The 22,136-nt window shown below is 41.8% G+C and overlaps 1 protein-coding gene across 4 annotated transcripts in view; it reads left to right on the top strand.

The window, feature by feature from the left end:
- The first annotated feature begins 5,675 nt into the window (after nucleotides 1-5,675).
- Nucleotides 5,676-22,136, top strand: part of sulf2a (sulfatase 2a) — a 56,391-nt gene continuing 39,930 nt past the window's right edge. For 2 of the 4 annotated variants that reach the window (XM_074671910.1, XM_074671882.1), the window contains exons 1-4: nucleotides 5,676-5,850; nucleotides 6,490-6,605; nucleotides 6,706-6,793; nucleotides 19,405-19,536. The gene's annotated coding sequence lies outside the window, so the exon portion shown is untranslated. Of the gene's footprint in view, nucleotides 5,851-6,489; nucleotides 6,606-6,705; nucleotides 6,794-19,176; nucleotides 19,537-22,136 lie in introns of those variants that run through there. The other 2 variants (XM_074671901.1, XM_074671892.1) reach the window with 2 other exon arrangements.

Here is a 22,136-nt window from a genome sequence, read left to right as displayed (position 1 = left end):
CACTTCTCCAAACAATGCAGAACAAGTCAAAACATTTCCAGGGCACCTACTTTTCCCAATCCTCAGCCAGAAGTTTTTCTTATTTCTTAGAAATTCACATGAAACTAGACTGATTAGATTTAGTTATTTCCATGGTAAGTGCCGCATGATTTCATCCCACTGAGAGCCATCTCTGGTGCAATAAATGTGTGTATCCAAGAGAGGAGGAGAGAGTTTTTCTAGTTGTGACTTTGCAGAGCTGTAGAAAGTTTTTGGAGCCCTGTCATTGCACAACAAGGTTGGTGTTCGCAATGTCGATGTGTGTTGAAACCTGCATATTGGCACAACCTTGTATGTGAATCATCAGGCTTACTGGGACAACACCACTGTCAACACAGGTATACCCAACGCCCCACTGGGTGAGGCTCATTAGTGGTGGTGGTGCACCGGGGCTGGCATTGGCTGTGTGTACTCACAGAGTTGAGCAAACACAGAGACAGTGTGTTATTCAGAAGCTCAGAATAAACTCTGCCCGGTTGTGAAGTAAGGTACGATAAAACAAAAACAAGCACACAGCTGCATCACTGCCGTAGAGGTTGACTGTTGTTACGTGCTGCAATAAATTAAAAAATGCAAATATCAAGTAGCCAGCAACTTTTTGTGGTGGAACCATTACCTTTGGTGACCTACTTATACAAATGCTAATAATCAATAAATTATACATTTTTTTATGCTTTATTTCAGTCTCAGTTATATATTTGATCATTTTTTTTAATGAAGTTGAAGAAAACGTAAACAATCTTTACCCAAACAGAGGACGTTTAATATGTATTTACTCCTGAATGAGGACAGCCAAACACACAAACCCATCCCTCTTTATGTCAAAGGATTATATAACTACAAAAAAGCTGATTGGTGCAATCTCAATCATGGTGTAAATCTTCTAACATTACGCCTGGATGTGGGAGCCGACATCTGATTGGATTTGCTAATTGGCTGGCATACTGATGTGTCACTCATCTACAGATGTGTGCTAGCACTTGATTTGTATACAGCCTACAGAAAACAGATAATCCACATAGCTGGAGATGTAAACAGATTTTGATTATTGGTGTATGGATAAGATTAACATATCTCATAATGCATATCAAACCTTTCATTTGGTTGAAATTGGTTCTAAAAAGGAGTAATGAATGGCTTCATTGGCACTTTGAGTGATAATTTTTACCATTTTACACTGTCTTTTTATATTATAACTTGTGACTTCAGGGGAAACTAAGGACTGCCATGGCTGACTACTAAAACCTAAGATAATCATCTCAGAATGGAATACCTTAGTGTGTACAATGTTGAAAATGACCCTTTTTTGGTTTCTTTACCGCTGGCTCACATTATGCACCATTGGTCAGTGTACTAAATCTGCACTGAATCTATAATACTTTTATCCTTAAAGGGGACATATGCTGATCCCTGATTTAATACTTACATATAATATGATAAATTTGAAAACAAGACCTTTCACCCCCTGAATTTTCAAAAAATGAGATATTGTATTTTTTCTGATATCCTAGAACAAGATTTGATGCTTCTGAAAATAGGTCATAGCCATTTGGCCGCAAGATTTCGACCTTCATGACGACACAAGGATCCTTTCTTTTTATTGGAGTAACCTGATAAAGCAGCTCCTCCTCTGTGATGTCAGTTAGTCACACAACCACCACCGAGGGATACACCCACCAAGAGCCGCGTATAAACGTATAAACTATATATGTTACAGTAACGGTTTGACTCACCACACTGAAGCGTCCTGAGATGATCTGTGTCGAGGTGGATTTTCTTTCTCCTGAGCTGCAGAACCGTCCGGGTCTGACTCGGGGTCCAATACAAGAGGACGTATCCTACACTCTGCCATTTTATTAGTGCTATCAATGCCTTACGGTGAAGTTTTGGCAAACAGCAAACTTGCTCGATCTGCTCCATTCAATGTGGCGATTTTGTAAATACTGCCATGCTGCAAAAACCGCCCCCTGGCTCTACCCCCTCCGCCCCTCTGATAGAACTGACCAATCAGAGCGCAAGAGCTGTGACGTTGCGAGGTTACTGGAGGTCATTCTGGAAACGGAGCGTTTCAACGAGATCTTCAGAATGGCCTAAAATGAGGATATTGAGAACGCTATTGTGGGGCAATGAAGGAACTAAATGACTTGTACTGAGAGCAGAAATGCTTTACAGGCATCCTAGTCTGGCATAGTGAAAAGGAGAAACAAGCATGATGTGTCCCCTTTAACATCCGAAGAACTGAAATTCAAGACACAGGCTTCATTTGGGAAACAGTAAATTTGATAATAGTAACAGGCACGGCTCATAAATGAGGAAGTGTATTAAAATCATGAACTATCAAAGTACATTTTAGATTGTTGTTCCAAACTCTAGTGTCTGTGCATGTGTGTCAGTTTCAGTGACTGTGTAAAGCACTTTACTGTGTTTTAGCCTCAGTTGTAAACTGCTCCAGTGCGTTAAACTGGTTTGTTACAAACTGCTTTTAGAGCTTTTTTTACGGCTGGGTTATGACATCCTCAGTGGTTGCTGTCTGCAGGTGGCTCTTAACCTTTAACTCAACTTTTCTCTCTGCCCCTATTCTTCACTTTCTCTCCTCCTTGGCCTAATCCCTTCATGCGTTTACTCTCAAATGACAAGGTGCTACATTATTTATTCAGCTATTATTGTGAATGATCTCACCTTGTCTGTGACAGTAAACCAAACAATTCCCAGGAGATACTTGTCAGGCTCGCAGTAATGCCTGAAATAACAACTCTACTGGTAATGATAACAACAATTCTCAGAGGTGTATTTAAACAGATTATGGGCACCTCTCCCTGGGTGTAATCTGTTGTTTCACCTGCAAAGGCTCTACCATCACCTCAAGAAAACACACTCACACACGTTCACTCACACACACACTTGCAGGGAGTGAACTTATCAGTTACGGAGCCTTTTTGACTAAAAATAGGAATGCTGAGGGAGATCTTGTAATTTGGATGGGACTCCCGTGTACTGAGGCCTCTCTTCCAGGAGCTCAGTGCCTTTGGGAAATAATGAAAAACAAACTCAGAGCCTTGATGTTGACTCAGAGAGAAGTGATCCACAGGTTATTACTGCCCCCTCTCTCCTGCTCTCCCATGGCTCTTGGATCAGTGTATGTGATCCTTGCATTCCTCCATCGCTCTGTGTCATGTCTCATTTTTGGTTTGCAGTTGTAATGGACTCTCTGCTCAGCTGTAACAAACACTTCATTACCTTAGTACCCTTGCCAAAATAAAACAAATAACTTATAACTGAAAACCTGTAGACTGAAAGGGGTACAGGATGACAAGAATAGTTACTGAAGATAACGTTTTTATGACAGATAAAACATAAAATTATTAGATGCAGCACCTTGGTTATTGTGCTAAAATGAGCTCTCTTGTTGTCCAGCACACTTCCTCATGACATTTTATGGGTCAACCTGAAACTAAAAGCTGGAGCCACCCCCTCCTGTTAGACCATAGCAGTGGAAATAATAGTAGGCTGGTGGCGCCCCCCTGTGTGTCAGACATGTAAGTGAAAACAATGCTGAAAATATTTACGTTTGCTGCCTAAATTAACACAGAAGAGTGTCTTTGACAGTACTTGGAGAGGCACTGAATGATTATCTTTGATTCATGTAACTCTTTTGTTGAAGAATCAGTGACAGTGGAGGTCCTGGCTTTCACATTAGTTAGATTATCATCAATTAAGACATTAAGTCAAAAACTACCACAGGATAATTTGGTAAGTTGGTTACATAATCGAAGAAAGTTACTTTTTTTTTCTCTCTGCAGAGCTCTAGATGTGGGACCTCATTTCCTTCTAATACAGACCCTTATTATTGTGACCTCATGTAGTTGATTAGTGGAGTATCAAATATGAGGTGGACCCTAGATAGGCAGGAAGTTCTGAAAATGCTCAACTAATAGTATTCATCAAACTGTAATGGAGGTATAAATGGAGGTATAGGCCTGGCCTACCCCTACAACACAGTCAATAATGAGTTGTAAAATCAAATAAAACAGAGGAAGAACAACCTCCTGGACTCACAAAAGGAAACAAGTTTGAGGTGCTCTTTGGATAGGGATACATGCTGTCTTTAAATCTGAGAAAAAACTCCAAGGCACTCTATTTTGCACAAGGACTCATTTCTTTAATGCATCTGTTGACTTCTTGATGAAGGCTCGACCCTGAAATATGTAGAATTGTGTTTTCAGGGCCAACTTGACGATGCCATGAAATTAAAAGCATTTTAACTGCTCCAAAGAGAATACCTAGGATTCTACCCTTGGATTTCCTCTAATTGGATGTGGGTGGATTTTATGAAAATGTAAACTCTGAATGCTAATTCCTGTTAAAGGAAAGTACATTCAAGATTCAAAGTGTTTCTTCCTCTCTCTCTTATATGTATATTTGATAAAGTACATGCGATAAAATATATTCATGATAATTTTTTAAAAGAAACACAGTATCATACAGTTAATTCTATAAATTCGTTAGCTATGTACTTAGGCTCCGTTAATTTGTAAATACATGTACTTGATGCTTTGAAACCAAATCTGATTCAGTGTTTTCACGTTATGTAATCAACTCGAGCTTGACCATGTTGGGGGCACTCTCACAACAGAACAGATTGAGTTTGCAGGTATAGAATTATTGTCACACAGAATGGTAAATTACTTTAGTGTCTTTTGCTACAATAATCAGTCGGACAGGGGTAAAAAAAAATTTCATATTCTTTTGACAAACAAAAATTATCACAGATCAAGGTGAGGAGAGCAAACAATTGTCCGGGGAATGGAGATCCAAAAGTTATGTGGCTAGCTAAGCTCCATCGGGATTTCCAGGACAATAGTTTGTCATTATTCTCAACATTAGTTTGTGCAGCATTTCCTGTCAGGTAGGTTATGTTCTCCATCTGTAGCATCTTAAAGTCACACTCTTGTTATAGTTAATATACTATGATAGACTATAACTTTGATTGAGAGGTTATTCACAGCAATGAATAGTGCATATATAGCCTAAATAGAAAAACATGGTAGTTAGCTTTGTGTTTACCTTTGGGTAGATGGTGATGATAAAGATGCTAACTCCTCGTATGGGTCTCTCCCGCTTCTTCGACGTAATTTTCAAAAATATTTCTCCTTTTCTTGCTGGCTGGGCCCTTCACTGTGGATTTCAGTGTGCTCCGTGCGTTCTCCCACATTTTTTGGCGGATAAGACATCTTAAAATCATATTTAACCGCTCACTTCTCTCTCTGTCCAGTCTGTGTTTACGTTCGTGTACCGCCAATGTGGCCGTACATCCGGGTAACTGCACAAACCGTCATGTCAGTGAAAACTCTCTATAATAATAACGCGTCGAGGCCCAAGGCAAGGATTTAAAAACGTATTAATTTCAAGATGTATTTATATTCGCCTAAATGAGCAAGCTTGGCCTCAAATTAATTTAATGGTGCATGCTGTTATATCGTAATGTGCTGCGTGGCAGTCAATTAACTCAACCGCATCACGAACCACGCAGGTGTGTCAGCTACCGCCCTGCCTACACTAATTGCCACATCACAAATTCAAATATTAATGCGCTTACCATCTTAAACTTGGATGCACTTTCTTTGAAAACACGACCACTATTTGTTTTAAGTCACAAAAAGTCATTCATCAGTCAAAACTCATTGGTGCAGTTGTATCAAAATATTTGTGTAGACGTCGTCAACAACCAGTAGAGGTCACTGTGAAACCATGCTCGGCCTGGTTGAGGAGTTGATAGCACAGAAAAGGAAGGATTTCATTTTCAACCGCCCGGTGAGTTTATTTGTTGTTGTTGACTCGCCATCCCGTGGATGTGAACCGTAGATATTCTTATGATACTAATACTGATTAATAGATATGGGGTCAAAAGTTGAGAGTCAAACAGAGTCGGTTGCAAGATAGCAGATGCCACATGTTAGCCAACAGGACATTTCACATCCCACTGTGATCTTGTTGGACCAGTTCTCGTTTTATTCACTGTAAGGTCACAAATAAGTAAGACTGTGTGTGGAAACGTAACTAGCTTTAGAGAAGTCTAAATTAGCCATTTTGTTGGTTAAAGCTACCTAATTAGAACTAAACGAAGCTGTTTCATGCTCTGAGTATCGTCAGTCCTCTGCAGGCCTACAGGTTGAATTTGATTTTAGATTTTTGATGTTTGAAGATAAACCTGTCATAGTCAGCTTATCGTGTTTCCATTCCATTTTAATGCAAAACATCACAGACACAAAAAGCAGTTTTAGCCTGAACTACTTTCTTTCTTTTCTTTTGTTGCCCAGGAGAACAAGACTGTCTGGATGTCATAAAATTACTTTGCTGTTTCTCTGATCCTTTCTTTATCTCTTTCTGACTGCCCACTCTCAAAAACCACATAAATGTTCAAACTGTTTTTATTTGGTTAATCATCCATAGAAAATGGGAAACCAAGGACAAACATTGACAGAGAACACTTAATGAGAAGAGGTCTCAAGTAATATTCGTGGGGTTATCAACACATGAAGTACATAAATATGGATTCACACACACAGGTATGACTCTGCCAGTTGCAAGGTGACAGCTGTATTTCAGTTTGACCGCCATAGTAAGGTCATTGACGCACTGAAATATACTTGGTTTTTCTTTTTATAGACATCCTGTGACAAATGCAGCACCGTGGGATGCAGATCTCAGCCTCGACCAGAGAGCAGCTGTGATGCAAAAGACGCCAAAGAGCAAGGTAGGGCAGATATTATCACTGCTTACAAGAGCTGTGGGCCACAAATAAGTCCCTTCTTCAAATAACTCAATCACAGATGCATTGGCATGGGTATGTTGATGCATTATGAAACTTTCAGGGATAGAATCCAAGCAGAAGTTAAAAGTATTGGGACTTTATTTGCAGCCAAAACTAGGGCAAAGCACAATGTCTTTCCTATTTTTCTTACAAAATTCAGTCTAAAAAGAAATAGCACTAATCTGGATAAACTGTATAAGTGCAGACTGCACTGAGTTTGTTTTCACTGCCTCTGGGAAATTTTGATATGTTATAGAAGAGGTGCTTTCTGTTTTTGAAATCTCATTGTGTGGTATAAGTCTATGTTGCTCATTTGATGTGTTATGAGTCAAGGTCAGGGTTCGTGCCCATTCACATGCTGTAAATGGTAAAGCTTAAGGATGAGCTGTTATCATCCACAGAGATCTTGTTAAAGAAAATAAACTCTCCTAGTTGAATTTCACAAGTTCATTTTTCAAGCAGAATGTGATTCTCCCTTTGCAGCCCATGTGCTGTAAGAACCCAGTGTGTTGCTGCAGGTAGCACTAATTACTATAATCAGATTACTGTAATCTGTTTGTGTGTAACATCCCACTACAGCCTCTATAGATGCAGGAGAATTATAAATTTATTTCCACTCTCACTGAGTAATGAAGACAAGGTTTCTTCTCCTCTGCCTTTGTCTCTCCTCGTGTCCCTCCTTTCCATCCAACTGCGTCTCACTCGCTGACTTTGTCTCTCCTCCGAGTGCGTTCCACCCATATTGTGGTTTAAAATGTTTCTGCTTCTAATGAGCCAATTGTTCTTGTGTTTTGCTTCCCTCAGGGAGCATTGTGTAGCTAACAGCATTCTGCTCACAATCATTTTAAAACATATTCACTGCACCGAGAAGGTATTGGGGCCAACAAAACAATAATGCCTTGGAGCATGTACAAAATGAAAAATGTGTTAATGACACTCGCGCTAGCAAAATGACAACACATTCTTTTCCTGTCAATTAGACCTTGGTTATTCAAAAGCAATTTGCAACTCCCCGCAGAGTAAAATGTGTGCCATCTCCCGGGCTTTAGTCTGTGATTGTGTAAGTGATGTATTCATTCCATTTCACTCTGTGTGCGTCCTAGTTTGAGACATAGAAGCAATATTAAGGTTAGTAAAAAGCCACAGCACTCTATTCACCCTGTGTTCCCAGTTTGTAAACGGAGAATGGTAAAGACGGGTTTTCAGGTGTGTGTGTGCGTTAATTTGTGTGCACAAGGGCACCCATGACCATGTACAAGGGGTATTGATACAGCTGGCATTCAAGACCCTGATTAATTGCCATGGCATTTGGCTGCTCTCTGTAAATGCCATATCCCATGCTGAGTGCTTGGTTAATGGCCAGCCAACCATTTCCTTTCTTTCCTCTCCCTCCATCCTTCTTTCCTCCTCTCAACCCTCTGCCCTGTCCTCTTCCTCCTTTGCTCTATAAAAGGTTAGCTGGCCTTTATCAGCAGGGATAGACACATGAGTTAAATGATCCCGTGCAGCTCAGAAGTCGATGCTCTTCACTGTTTTGTTCAAAGAGAAATTATGATACAAAGGCCTTATTTCTTTTAGAGCCAGTTCAAAGTGAGCTTTAAGCTTGTGTCCTCTCCCCACTCGTCTTCAATCTACAGCTAATGTGTTGTGATAAGAGATAGGAAAAGAGCGCTACCTTCAAGTATGTATACCCCAGAGGCCCAATTTTAGTTTGTCTCTGTATCTCTGAGCAGAAAAAATGTAGAAATAGCTTTCATTCTCAAGTGAATTAGTTTGCTCTATCTTAATGAGGTTTGCCCTGTCAGAGGGAACAGTTCACAGCCTGCATGCTAAACAGACCAAATTGGAATAGAGTATTAGCTCCTGAACTGCAAAAATACCTTCTTCTGCTGCTTTAATTTCAATGCTTCCAAGCAATTACCCCTGTACACAATTTTATCTTGTCACTCCTAAATTGGAATAGAAGACCAAGCAGAGAAGAAATCGTCCTGTTTTTTCCTTTCCTTTTTTTCCTTTTTGGAAAACTAATTCAAAAATCTAATTAACTGCAGAAAAACATGTCACCAGTTTGGCTGGAAACATCCAACGTAGTTATGCAAATGGACCCGAGGATCGTAGGATGAGATTTGACAGAATCTCATTCTGGATGGTGCGATGCCAGATAGAAAGATTACTCAGCCGCATCTGAGTGGAGGCAAAAAGGAAGTGATGAGCCTGGTAATTTATTGTGGTAGTATTTCTCCTGTTTGACTTCAGACAGCTCATTAAGAAGCGGGGTGTCACACAGCAGGACAGAAAGAAAGACAGGAGCGTTTCTGTAATGGGCCCTCCTCTGCTCTGCCTGCATCAGCTCTTTTCTGCCTTTGCGTTGCCGGCTTAATCTCTGACTTTTTTAATATGAGGTGCCAAATAACATTTTACACAATTCATCATTTCGCTCCTCACAGGCGAGAAAGAGACACTATTTCATCCTCCAACTTGTCTCTAGTCTGCTTACAGGGCTGTTTCAGGGCAGTCAGGATGGAGGGCTGAGATAAGGACAGAGTCACTCTCACGTAGTTTCGGAGCGGTGAAGCATGATGCAGTCTGCTGTGTTGTGACAGTCAGTGTACAGGTGTCATTCTGCTTTAGATGGCAGGTGTTATTTTTGGCAGAGAGTGGCCCATATGCTGTGAGAGTGTAATGACATTTTTTTCCATCCTATCATGGCTACAACACAAATTGAGCCTAATCTAAAACCCGAGTTCATTCCATAAACAAGCCCTCTGAAGCACCACGACATAAAATCTACAATTTTCCGTCATTGTACTCTCTACAAACATTTATCAATCTTGTTAAAGATATAAACATGTTAACACAAAATGAGAAAGATGCCCTGAAGCAGTGACCTTTGGATGTGATGTCAGCCTTTTCACTGGGCTCTTCAGAAGCTCTCCTCCTCACACCCTGACATCCTCCTGATTGAGCGCCAGCAGATTGTTTACAGACCTGACAGCCTCGCTAAACAGATGGAAGGTGCAAACTAGTAATTCACTATTGAGGACACCAAACATGACCGGTTACTGATCTGCGTAGCTGTGCAAAGGCCCTTGATTTATATGAAAGACTCTTCCTTTGCTTTGCAGAGCTCTGAGATTGGAAGGCAACAATCGAGGCCACATGGAACTTCAAGACATGAAGTCTTTTCTCTGTGGATCCTTGAGCATATATCCTTTAGAAGTACAGAAAAACACTTGAATATATGAATTTTCGTATTAACTATTTTATTCCCCTTTCCATGAAAGTAATTGAACTGCTCTGAGTGGCTGATTTCTTATTGTTTTAATTGATGACAAATACATTTGTGCTGGAAACACTGGGGTGCCTTGTTAGACAAGCCCATGAGCCTTTTTTAGTTAATATGTGCTTCAGACTTTACACTGAGTGCTGTGCATTAGTAATGCAAATATCGCAGTGTCAAAGGGGTTTTAGTTAATTAGGTGGAGCTGCTTGCTTTGGCCTGTAGCGGCTTGTGTTCCCTGGGACTGTACACCTCAACGGGGGGCGCTCTTTGATCTGAGGATCCCACGGTTTGGTAACGGTTGCTCAACTTGTGCAATGCCTGCTGTGCCCTTGTGTGTGTGTGTGTGTGTGTGTGTGTGTGTGTGTGTGTGTGTGTGTGTGTGTGTGTGTGTGTGTGTGTGTGTGTGTGTGCTTCTTTAATTCTCAATGTTTTCTTAACTTTTTGTGTTAAATACATAAATGTTGTTGTTGTTGTTGAACGTTGAAGGTATTGTAAGTTTGGTTTGTATGAACTGTTGGGTAAAGATTGTTCTTAGATGTGTGGCCAAAAGACTGGTTGTTCTTCAGGGTATGTACAGCTGAAAGTAATTAAGATCTTTCAATCTTTATTAATTCAGCCCAAAATCTCTACAAACTTTAGCTCAAGATGCTTTCCAAAAACATTAATGGCATTTAAAAAGTTACAATGGCAAGAACAGACTTTTGTTAACAGGCAGAAACCTTCAGCAGAACCAGACCCATGGTAGACAACCATCTGCCTCGACTGTGTTGGGGTCAGAGAGAGGGATAGAGGGAGGTGCAGAGAGAGTTGAAAAATAGGTTTTGTAGTGATGATGATGATGATGGTGGTGAGAGTGAAACAGCAGAAGTAGCTGGAATCTGCTTTCGATGTATTCCCTTGAGGAATTCCTAAGGAATATTTGTTTTTCAAGGCAAAATGCTGGTAAAATGTCACCTTTTAAAATATTATAAGTAGAAAATAAAAGAAACTACTTTTCAAATCAGCCTTAAAGATCCCATACTATGCAAAAATTACTTTAAGTCTTTTAGTGAAATTTGTGGGTCTTTGGCTTTCCTCCCAGTCCACAAAATGTGATATTTAATGACAAACCTGTACTTAAAACCTGTACTTAGTAGTGCTTGTGGATGTAAAATCCTGACCTAAAACGAGCTGTTTGGATTTTGGGGATTTGCTGATGTCAGCGATTCCCTTTTTTGACCAATCAGGAGCAAGTCTGACCTGATTGGTCCACCAGAGCAGATACCCCAAAACCCCCTCCCCTTTGCTGGAGAGAGGAGTGTGGCTGTTTTTGACTGTAAACAGCCACATAGTTCCATGCACAAGCTTCCCATCTCTGAAGAAGACAAGACTTAGTGGCTAGAGTTCATTTATGAAGGAAATGTGCCAGCTACACTCAGTGAAACTGTGCATGTGTGTGATAGTCACTTCATGGCTGACTGCTTTTCCAACTTTGGACAGTACAACAGACGGCCAGCAAATAGACTGGTCCTGAATCCAGGCGCGTTACCAACCATCCGCCAACAAACCTAGGACCCTGAAAATGTGAGTATTTTAAATGCTGTGTGCTGTGGAGCAGATGTTAGAGCTTTTCCTCAGTGTCCCCCCTGCCTCTGTGTTAGCTTCAAGATGCTAACTTTAGCTGCGGTTAGCCTGTTGTTTTAGCCTGTAATGTTATGGTAAACGAGCTTCGCTGTTTTCTAAACATTGTGCACTCAGAGCTCTTGGCGCCGCTCTCAGTGACGCGGAAGAGCGGGGCGGTATCAGCGGTGGCTCATTTACATATGAAGGTCACGCCCACTAAATCAGACCGTTCTGAACAGAGGGGCTATGAGAGCCTGGAAACAATGCTGCTGTGCTTGAGTTATTGGCTTTTTGGACCAGAACATGTAACTACCATTTCATGAAGACATCAATGATCCATATTAAACTGCAGGAAAGGAGCAAAATATGAGACCTTTAAGCATCAAATCCCCTTTTTCAATAGTGATGCACCCATAACATAAAGAATTTTATCCTTTCAAACCACCGTACTCCCCCCTCTGCTGGCTGAACACCAAACAACTCGGACTCCTTATGGAGATTAGTAGTGTGTAGCTTTCTAATTTCTCTGTACAAATACACTGTGTGAAACTGTTAACATGACACTGATTGGCGGACAGACCAGTCAAAACATTGTAGTTTACTGTTTTGTCTTAATCAGGAACAATACAGAACATATTGGAAGTCAATAAGGCTGTCGTACTTGGATAAAAATGTTTCTGTCAGACAAAATATTTTCTGTCTCAAACACAATATGGCTTGTCAAAGACATTGTCACTGATATACTAACTAACCAGTATATCTTCAGTCTCACAGTTTCACTTTTAGTTTAGGAGTTGAGATACTAAGTTCACCATCAGGTTACCAGGACACCTCACTGGAGTGGAGCCAAAATCTTTAATGCCAATAAAAAAGCGAAGACATACTTTATTCATCTCCAAGAGGAAATGCAGATTTTTTTCTCACTGTTATTAAATATGCCACAGAAATACACACACTCAAACTAGTTCCCGTGGACATGAAGAAGAGAGAAGAGACAGCAAAGGGGCTGCACTCAAACAAGCATTATGTGGATTCTTTGCCTTGCTCAAGAGCACCACAGAGGTGTCCACCTCTCCAGCAAACAGTTTCCCTTTGTGGATGTGTATTTTTTCATGTCATTCCAGAGTTATTGTCTAAAATCTCCTGTCTGCTGCTGGCCGTCATATCTGTGTGGGAAAACAAGTCTGTAGCACTCCAGTGAAGGAGACTTGTCCTTTTCACTGCTGGAGTGCAAATCTTTCAGTCATTGAGATGAATACAGACTTTATTAGCATAAAAAATGTCAGACCAAAAGCTCAGCAATTAAAATAGAAATATGTGATGAAGGACACTTGGCTGAAGCGTCTATTCTTTTTAATTGTATCATTCAGAGTTGTGGGACACTCATGAATGAATTATAACAGCACCTCAGGATATGGGACAGCTATGGTCGCTCATAACTTATTACTTATTAACTATTCATACCCTCAATGGGAGCATTTGATCTGATAGTGACAAGATGGGTGAGATAAATAAGAGGAGGATACATTAAACATGACTGGCTGATGTGTGTAGTGTGGATCCATATGTATGTTGGGGTGTTCAGCTAATCCCCGCCTGGCATTGTGACAACCTTCTGCATTCAGGAAACTCAAGGAACGACCAGCGAGCACAGCAGCAGACTGTGACTCATTCAACTATTTGCATTCGTAATTCGCCAAGAAGGCCGTCCTCTGGACATAAGTTTAATCCTCTGATGTTTGTGTGTTGCTTGTGTCTAGGCTTTGCACTTAAACACACACACTGGAGACATATTTATTTAGAGATGTAGTCTATTAGAGGCACGAGGATGGCGGGAGGATGGAGGACGCCTTAAACCATTCTTCCTGCAGCACTCTCTGCAGTATTTTTAGGAGAATTGTTTCAAGGTGGAAGGACTTTTCTCAACCCCACTTCTCTCAATCTTTTGCCCATGAGTGCCAAGATTAACTTCTTTATTTTTAATTCATTTCCTTCTGTTCTTTATCTGTCTGTTTCTCTTCTTCATGTAGCCATGGTGATACAGTGCGGTCCCAATGCACAGGAGCCACTGGCACGCTCATGCACACACAGTTTCAGCCAGGGAATCACAGGATGCTGGGAAGGCAGGGTGCTGGGAATGGTGTTGTCGGAGGGAAGCAGACCTTACACCACCCCGCCCAAAACTAAGAGAATGATGGCATGAAAGATAGAGAAGCACAGGAGGGAAAAGAATGTAGTGAGGGGGTCTGTCTTATAAACACCTGGGTCCTTCCTTCATCACAAAGCCAGCTGACAGGGGATGTTTTTTATCAGCCGAGCTCACAGTGTAGGAAAGGAACAAATTCATTTGTAAAAATGCACTCCTGGCTACAGACAAGATCTCAGACAACATCACTGTCTTTCTGTGCTATCAGAGCAGGAATCACTCATTCTTATTTATGCTCCTGCCTCAGCACTGTCATGCAAAGGTTGAACACCAACAATGAAGCAGAAACCCAAAAAAGGAAAAAGGGTATTCTCCTGGGTCCAGACCCTTCCCATGGTTTCTAAAGTGCTGATGCTTCTCTTTGTAGATCTCACATATCGAGTCTTCATATCTTGGCTGGTCGTCCTTTGTCTGCCCAATTTCAGTCTTTATGGGAATTTCCCAGACAGCAGTTTAATTGTGAGTTATCAACCTGTAGTGTGTGTGTGTGTGTGTGTCCAGAATGATGCCGTGTAGAAAATTCTTTGGTTAGGTTCAGTTTTATTTTTGTTGTCTTGGTTAGGTACATTTCTGAAACAGCAGAATATCTCTTTATTGTCATTGTTGTAAACAGTGAAAGGCAGTTTGACATCTCTTCAGAGAATAGCAGCAGTTACAAAAGGACAATAATGATAAAATGAAATAACAAAACATGCAAAGTAAGAAATGTTACATCAGGCAAGAAGAATAAAAAAATAGCAAACAAGTTAGAAAAATATTGCACTTATAAATTTGAATTGCACAAACCAGGGGTTATGGGATCTTTATCTGAGTGGGGGGAGCGCTGTCTGTACAGCTTGAGGAAAAAAGCTGTTTTTCTGTCTGTTTGTGTTTGATCTGATTGTCTGGTATCTTTTTCCAGAGGAGAAAACAATTTGTGACCAGGGTGTGTGGGGTGTGTGACGATGCGGTTGGCATCTTGTGTACAGTCTGCTAGCATAAATGTCGCTAAGGTGGAGGGAGGAAGGAAGTACAGTCTCTGCTGAGCCTGCCCACCTGGTGGGAGGTGTGAGCAGACCAGGTGAGGTCATCAGAGATGTGAACCCCAAGAAACTTGAAACACTCGACTCTCTTCACCTCCTCTCCCTGAATGAAGAGGGTCGATTGCTCTGTGCTCTTAGCTATTTTAACATCTCTGATTATTTCCTTAGTTTTTGTGATGATGGGGTCCAGGTTATTGTTCCAGCACTGTTCCATTAGGTGCTGCACCTCCTCCCCGTTGGCTCTCTATGATGTTCATTATCAGCCTACTACGGCGGTGTTGTCAGCAAATTTTATGATGGTGTTCCAGGGATGGATAGGGAAGCAGTCATGGGTGAAGTGTGAGAAGAGGAGGGGGCTGAGGACACACCCCTGAGGGGTTCCAGTGTTTAGAATCAGGGTGGACCTTAAATGTTTTTTTCACATTGCCTCAAAGGGGCTGTGAGGATTTTGAAACTGATCTTGAAAAAGTCTACCTTCTAGATATATGTCTGACAGTTATCCAGACTTTAAAATGAGATTATCAGCACCAATACTGCTGGTTACAGGTTATTTTAAATTGCTACTTCTTAGCTTCCAGTTTAATCCGGTCGACCAGGACCAGATTAATTCACGGCACGTCTAGGTCTCTATGACAACACCACGCCGGCTGACGAAGTTTAGTAGTGAGAAGAGATAAAACTCTGTGATTCATTTTGTAGTGATGGTGGACACAGGAGCCTAACTGTCAGACAGAAAAAGGACAGAAGAGCAGAAGAAAGATAAACAGGAGAGTGGTACAGCCTGAGCTAAAAGCTAACACAGGAGCTAAACTGTTGGTGATAATGTCCATTCCAACCCACAGTCAGCAGTTATTCTGCAGTGGTCTGTTCAAACTGGAGAGTCTATCAATAAAATGAAGAGTGAGGTTACGTTAGCTCTGCTTGCTAGGTGACTGGTAGGACATAGCTAACCAGGATTTACTAATGTTACACATCACGGATATGTCTTAGAGCACTGGACTGCCAGCTGTGCTAAAACAGCTACTGAACTACTTATAAACTGACAGTGTTTATTTGTTGTCACGTTATCCTATAGATACGTTGGAGCAGACAATGTCACTATATTGCTGGCTGCTACAATGTTAGCTTCATGTCATGTTTCAAACCATAGGGCTACGTAACTATACTGATAAATACCTTACCTCAGCGCATTGTATCCAGTAAAAAGTTGTGTTGAACAAAAGACATTTGTTTTGATCCCATCTCCATTTAATTCTAAAACAAACACACACCTCGCTAAAAGTAATTTACAACAGGCCACAAGGTGGCGAGGGAGTCCAATTGAAACAGATCCTCCCATAGACTGTATAAAGAGTGGACAGCGTGGCTCTGCCATTTACCATTGAACAGTTTTGAAGCCAAAATACCGCCGTCTCAGGCGCCACCATTGTAGCAGTTTGGAGCCAGAGTCTGCGCAGTAGACGATGATGAGGGATTCTGGGAGAATCTGAGTGGAGCTGGGTGACAAAAATGATTATTATTTTTGTTTCTTTTGAGAGTCTAATCACTTCCTGACTCTACCTCCCGACATATTTTACGATCCCCTCAAAAAATACACGAGAACGGCAGCTGTCAATCATCGTTCAACGTTACATAAAGCCTCGTTCTAAACCTCATATAACAAATTAAAATGAAACTTTTCAGAAAAAAGAGGACTTGGATACAAGACAGCCAAAAAATATCTTCAAATCACCACAACAATCAGACGTGAGAAACATTTCTACGAGGTGTATTAATTTTTTTAAGTTTGACCATAGTCCATCTGGAACGACTGGAGAGCCAGATTTTTAAATCTATACTGCAGCCAGCCACCAGGGGGAGCAGTTTTTGTGGAGCCCTCACTTTGAGCCGAGCAAGCGGATGTCCATTTTTTTTACAGTCTATGATCCTCCTCATAGCATCTTAAAGTTCAGCATCAACAGTTCAGGCTTGTTAGTCTGTTCAGGTATTTTTTTTATTAGTAACAGTTTAAATGAAATATGATAAAGTATTCAATTTTAAAAATAAATAAGAAATGGATTAAAGCACTATCTAAAATTCACACCAGCCAGGGGTAAAATGCAGATTTTTTCACACAGTGAGTATTTTTACTAAAACAGTTCTGTAATTTGAATTTAACATCAGAGCTTCGTGTGGTCGGACTGAAACACTCGAACACAAACACACATGAATGCCATGCCCCCCTGTTAACCTCACTGAACATTAAGTTCTCAGGACCAAGACTTTGTGATAAAGCAGCGAACTAGAGGCGCATGTATCTTAGGCTGCACAAAAGGGTTGTAATATATTGCTTTCCTCGATGGATGATCCAAACCTATTTAATGAGTACATTTTTCACTGACTCGGCCTCCATGCTTCTCACTGTAGACAACACTCACACACTAATGATCACAGATAACCACTGTTGAAGTTCACAGATAGTCACCGTGTTTCAGACATGCTGCACGTGCTGTTTCATGATCATGTGTCCTTGGTTTTTATGAACGGCTGTTCCTTCCATATACAAATGCAAATATATTCAGTACGTAAAATGTCATTTTCTGAAATGAATGCACATGAAGCATGTGTGTCAAAGTAAACCCAATAAGAGGTCAGTGGGATGACGCAGCTTCAGGGTGCGTGAGACAGAGTGAGAGGGGGAGCATGGGAGCATGAATAAACCATGGCTTTAAGTGGTGTCACCGGCCTGCTTTGTTGGTATGTCGATGTTGCTCAGGAAAACATTGCTGTCTCTGGGGCATTGTCTTTAATCCAGCATGTAAGAGCTGCTGGATGTCTCCTTTATGTAAATAGTCCCAGAGTCTCAGACATCATCTTTCATGCACACACTGGAGGAATAAATAGTTTTACAGCACTCTGTTTTTGTTTTAAGATGATTATGAACATTGCTTGAATAGACTAATCCGTTCTTTCAAACATCTCACAGTCCCGATGGGATCGAAAAAATATGCTTTTACTTGCAGTGGTGGTGTTGAATGCACCTGACATTAAAGCAGCAAATATTATTGTCTTTATCCTCGAACGCCTTACTAATCCCCGACTCTGAAAAGTTTGTTCTGTGTCTGATAGAGATGGTCCTGTCCAGAAAAATACTGTTTGAGTTTCTGAAAACAGGACGGTTTCATCTCATTGTGACACAAACACCAGAGCGCCACGCTGACAGATGGATGATCCATTGCAGACTTTGTAATTGAAAACACAGTGACAGGTTAAATAATTAATCTCCCTTTCTCTCCCGGCTTCAGATAACCATGGAGAAATACAGAAAATTCAGATCATAGATAAGAGTGTTATTGATTAGATTGGAGGGGTGGAGAGGTGGAGAGAGGTGGGGAGGTGCAGAGGTTCTCCATCACTAATCTCTCAGGCTGTGACTGCATCTAAATAACCTGCAGAGAGGGATAAACAGGCGCATCCATCATGGGACGGCTGGCGCAGACAGTGATGGATGCCTCCACCCTGCACCACCCTCTGCTGCACCTCTTCCTCCTGGTCAGGGATAGGAAGTGACACTGGCACTCAGGAGAAATACAGAGGTTAGACTGGGCAGGAAAATGCTGTCTTAAGCTCTGCAGTGATTGAAAGATTCAGGGCAGGCTTTGAGAGTGCGTTGGTGTGAGTTTGTAGAATCGTCCCCTGTCCTCGGTCCTCTTGTCTTTTTAAGTTAGGAGGATAATCCGTCTTGATAGACCCTGTTTGTTTTGTCATAGAGGAAATTGGTTTCATGGGTTTCCGTGAACTCTCTCATATATGCTTTTGTAGTGCTGGAGTATGAACTGAAGTGACTGCATTCTCTATCTGCATGCCCAAATCCCCTGTGCTGCCTGGACCCACTGAGCAGCGTTGCCCACGCCACCTCTCACCAGAGGTGCCAGCCTGACAGATACGGTGTGTGTGCCAGGCTGTGCCTTCCTTCCTTCCCCACCAGAGCAGCATTAAGATTGATCCCTCGTTCCCTCCCATTCCTTTTTCTCTCCCTCCTCTGTGAGCCTCTCTGCCTTTATGAGACTGTGAATAGGTGAAGCTCGCAAGCTCCAACAGATGGCCAGAACTGCCCTCTTTCTCTCTCCCTCTTTCTGTCTTTCTTTCTCCCTCTCTTCCTCACACACACACACACACACACACACATTCCACCGCCTCATGAATGAGAGCCTGGGGAGAAGACTGGAAAAGGCAGAATTATATGTGACAAGGAGGGAGATAAGGAACAAGCAGCATCGGTGGAGAGGAAAGAGTGGAACTAGAAGAAATAGAGGAAAGTAAGAGCCGCGCAGAGACTCTGCTGAAAAAGGGAGTGAAGGCAAAATTGAATTGTAGATTAAGGGAGCCTCTCTCCTCCCTTTTACCCTCCCTCTTTTATTTATCTCATGTGAAACCACGCCTCCCTCCTTTCACTTGTCAGTGCATCTATAACAGTGAGCTGTCTGCACCGGGCTGTGTGGGGGGTGAGACGAGCTCCTCACTCAGCCAGCACAGAGGGACCGGATCTGAACGGACTGGACCGAACTGGATGATACACGACTGTCCAGAACAGGTTCGTGAATTTATCATTGTGCATGTGTATATGTGTGTGTGTGTGTGTGTGTGATGGATGATAAGGAGGAGCGCGTGTATCCCTCAGTGTGATCGCTTGTTTCTCCACAGGACTTGCTTCCAGAGTCGCGTATCTAGAAGGTACAGTGCTGGAGCTTTGCCCTAGTTTACACTTGAATGCTCTGATCTGTTCTGTTTGCCTCCGAGATTTATGCATGGAGTCGCTAACAGCGCTGCTCCTCAGGGTGTGAAAGATAAAAATCTCTGTTTCTTTGGGTGTACCGGACTCTTGGAAGTACGTCGTCCTGAATCAGAACAGTGTGAAAACAAGCTGCTGTTTATCTGAGGGTACAAGTTAGTCCTGCAGTACGCTGTCCACATGTGCTGCTCACTTGGTTTTCTTCTGTGAAGTCATTTTACGACATTATAAAAGCTTTTATCAGAAGAGTTATTACCATTTAATTGTTTACAAAACATGCATCAGTCAACTTTACTCCATGCAGCTTGTCTGTTCAGCTTTCACAGTTATTTAGTCTGTGCTGATGTTGAATCTGGTTTGTGATTGGTTTCCTTTGTCCTCCTGATTCATGGTCTATGATGTTTAAAAACTACATCTTAGCTCCTCTTAAACTTAGCCAAAGATAATCCTGACAGTCTCTGAATAGACCATCTGAATTGGAGATTAGAATAAAAATGTTGAATCGGTTAACCAGAAGCAGGACCAGCCTATTTTATAACTGCTTCTCCTTTTGGGGATCCTTTATGAAACCGAGGAGGTATGAGCCTCGCAGTGTTCATTCAAGAGTCGCCATTTCCGCTGTCACGTCTGAAGCCAGAACAGCCCGGGTCTCTGAAACCGGTCCCAGCGAATATACTCACTATCAGTGTTTTGTCAATAGCTTTATGGGTCAAAAGGCTGTGTCATCACCAAGCGGTGGCAGTTGAGAGCAGCAGAGAGGTGGGGGGGTGTGGGCACTGACCTAAAGCTGAAATATTTATGGTGGAGACAGATGAACGCTCTGTGCTGTTTGTAGCGATACGGCTGGATGGATGAATGAAGTATGGTGGGATTGAAGGAAAGTAAAGAAGCTTCAAAGATCTGTTCTTTTTAGCATTTATTATTTATCACAACGCACTCTGCCATGGAAGCTCTAACCCCCACATCAACTGGCCTCTTTTCTTGCTGAGATGCCAGTGGACTGCAGGAGGATGCTCCTACTGAGTCTACCTGTCAGCAAGTCCCTCGGCGTGCTAAGACTGCAGCCACATGGCGCACACTCTGCTCACACACACACACACACACACATGCACTCAACCATGAGAGCATAACATTTTGTTTTCTTCTTGTATTATCACTCTAACTGTGCTGCTGTCAGCCCATGTTTGCACTCCCTAATGTGAAAAAGAGGTGTACACAAAGCACGCATACACATTTTCACTACATGAGTCCAAACATACAACAAGGAGAACTCAGCGGTGCTTCTGCTCAAACACACAAACTCTAGCGTTTCATTTTGACGTTTCTCTCCTGATTGTTCAACATCTATTACTGAGTCACATGAACAACATTAGCAGACAAAGACACACACACTCAGAGGGAGTGACGACCTTGAGACCTGTTGATGTTGTTCGCAGCAGCCGTGCTGTGAATACATAAGAGGCCATGTGGGACTCCCGGCGAAAATGGGGCGCTTGGCGTGCCGTTTGTAAAAATGAGTGGAAAATGTGCAGGAGGGCTGGCGATGCAGTTGAAGGGAGACTAAGGCATGAATATGTATTGTATGCAAATACCACACGCCGAGGTTCCTGACTCAAGCTGTTGATGAAAGCAGAGGACATATTCCCCCATCCTCTCTTAAGAAGCAGTATCGACAAACCCATTGTCCACACAGCCACGTCTCTGGCCACAGGGGCAGAGTGGTGACAGGTGGCAGATATCTGTGACAGCAGCCAAGGTGACACTGCTTGACTGTCTCTGTGGGCCTGAGGCGGCCTGGGCAGCACCAGTGTCTGCTCGTTTTAACCGAGCCATAACCTTTTGTGGTTAGACACAGCAAGGTTACAAAACAGGGGGCTTAAGCTAATGACCTTAATTAGCTTCTTTTTTTCCCGACCCTCCCAGGGTTTAGATCCTTCCGGCTGCTGTTTACCATTTATTATTACACCCATGTCTCTCTGTCTGCTACAATAATCTATTTATATTTGCAAAACAATGCAGATGTCAAACAAGGAAAAGGGGGAAAAACATTACTCTGATTTTAATTTTACATGAAGCAAAGCTAAAGGATGCTGACCTCCTAACACACTTAAAGTCACTGAATCTATTCTTTTAAGATCCATATTATTCTACCTTCTTTCACAAACTTCTTCACTTCAACCAAAGATGTTTACACAATACATATAATTAAGCATATTAAACATAGGGGTGAGTATTGGCAAGAACTTCACGATATAATATGCATCATGATACTTGGGTCACGATGCGATAATATCACAATATTGTGCTATATTGCTGTATTCTACACAGTTAATTAATTGATCGTAAACAACTTTTCTGTTTTATTGTGTTCGAGTGTGTCAAGTTTGTCACTTCAGCTACTG

This window comes from Halichoeres trimaculatus, unplaced genomic scaffold, assembly GCF_033239565.1.
Source record: "Halichoeres trimaculatus isolate MK-OKI-2021-1 unplaced genomic scaffold, fHalTri1.1 fHalTri1_scaffold_1, whole genome shotgun sequence".
Lineage (NCBI taxonomy): Eukaryota > Metazoa > Chordata > Actinopteri > Labriformes > Labridae > Halichoeres > Halichoeres trimaculatus.
Note: the sequence above shows the minus strand (reverse complement) of the source record. Positions and strands in the feature narration are given on the sequence as shown.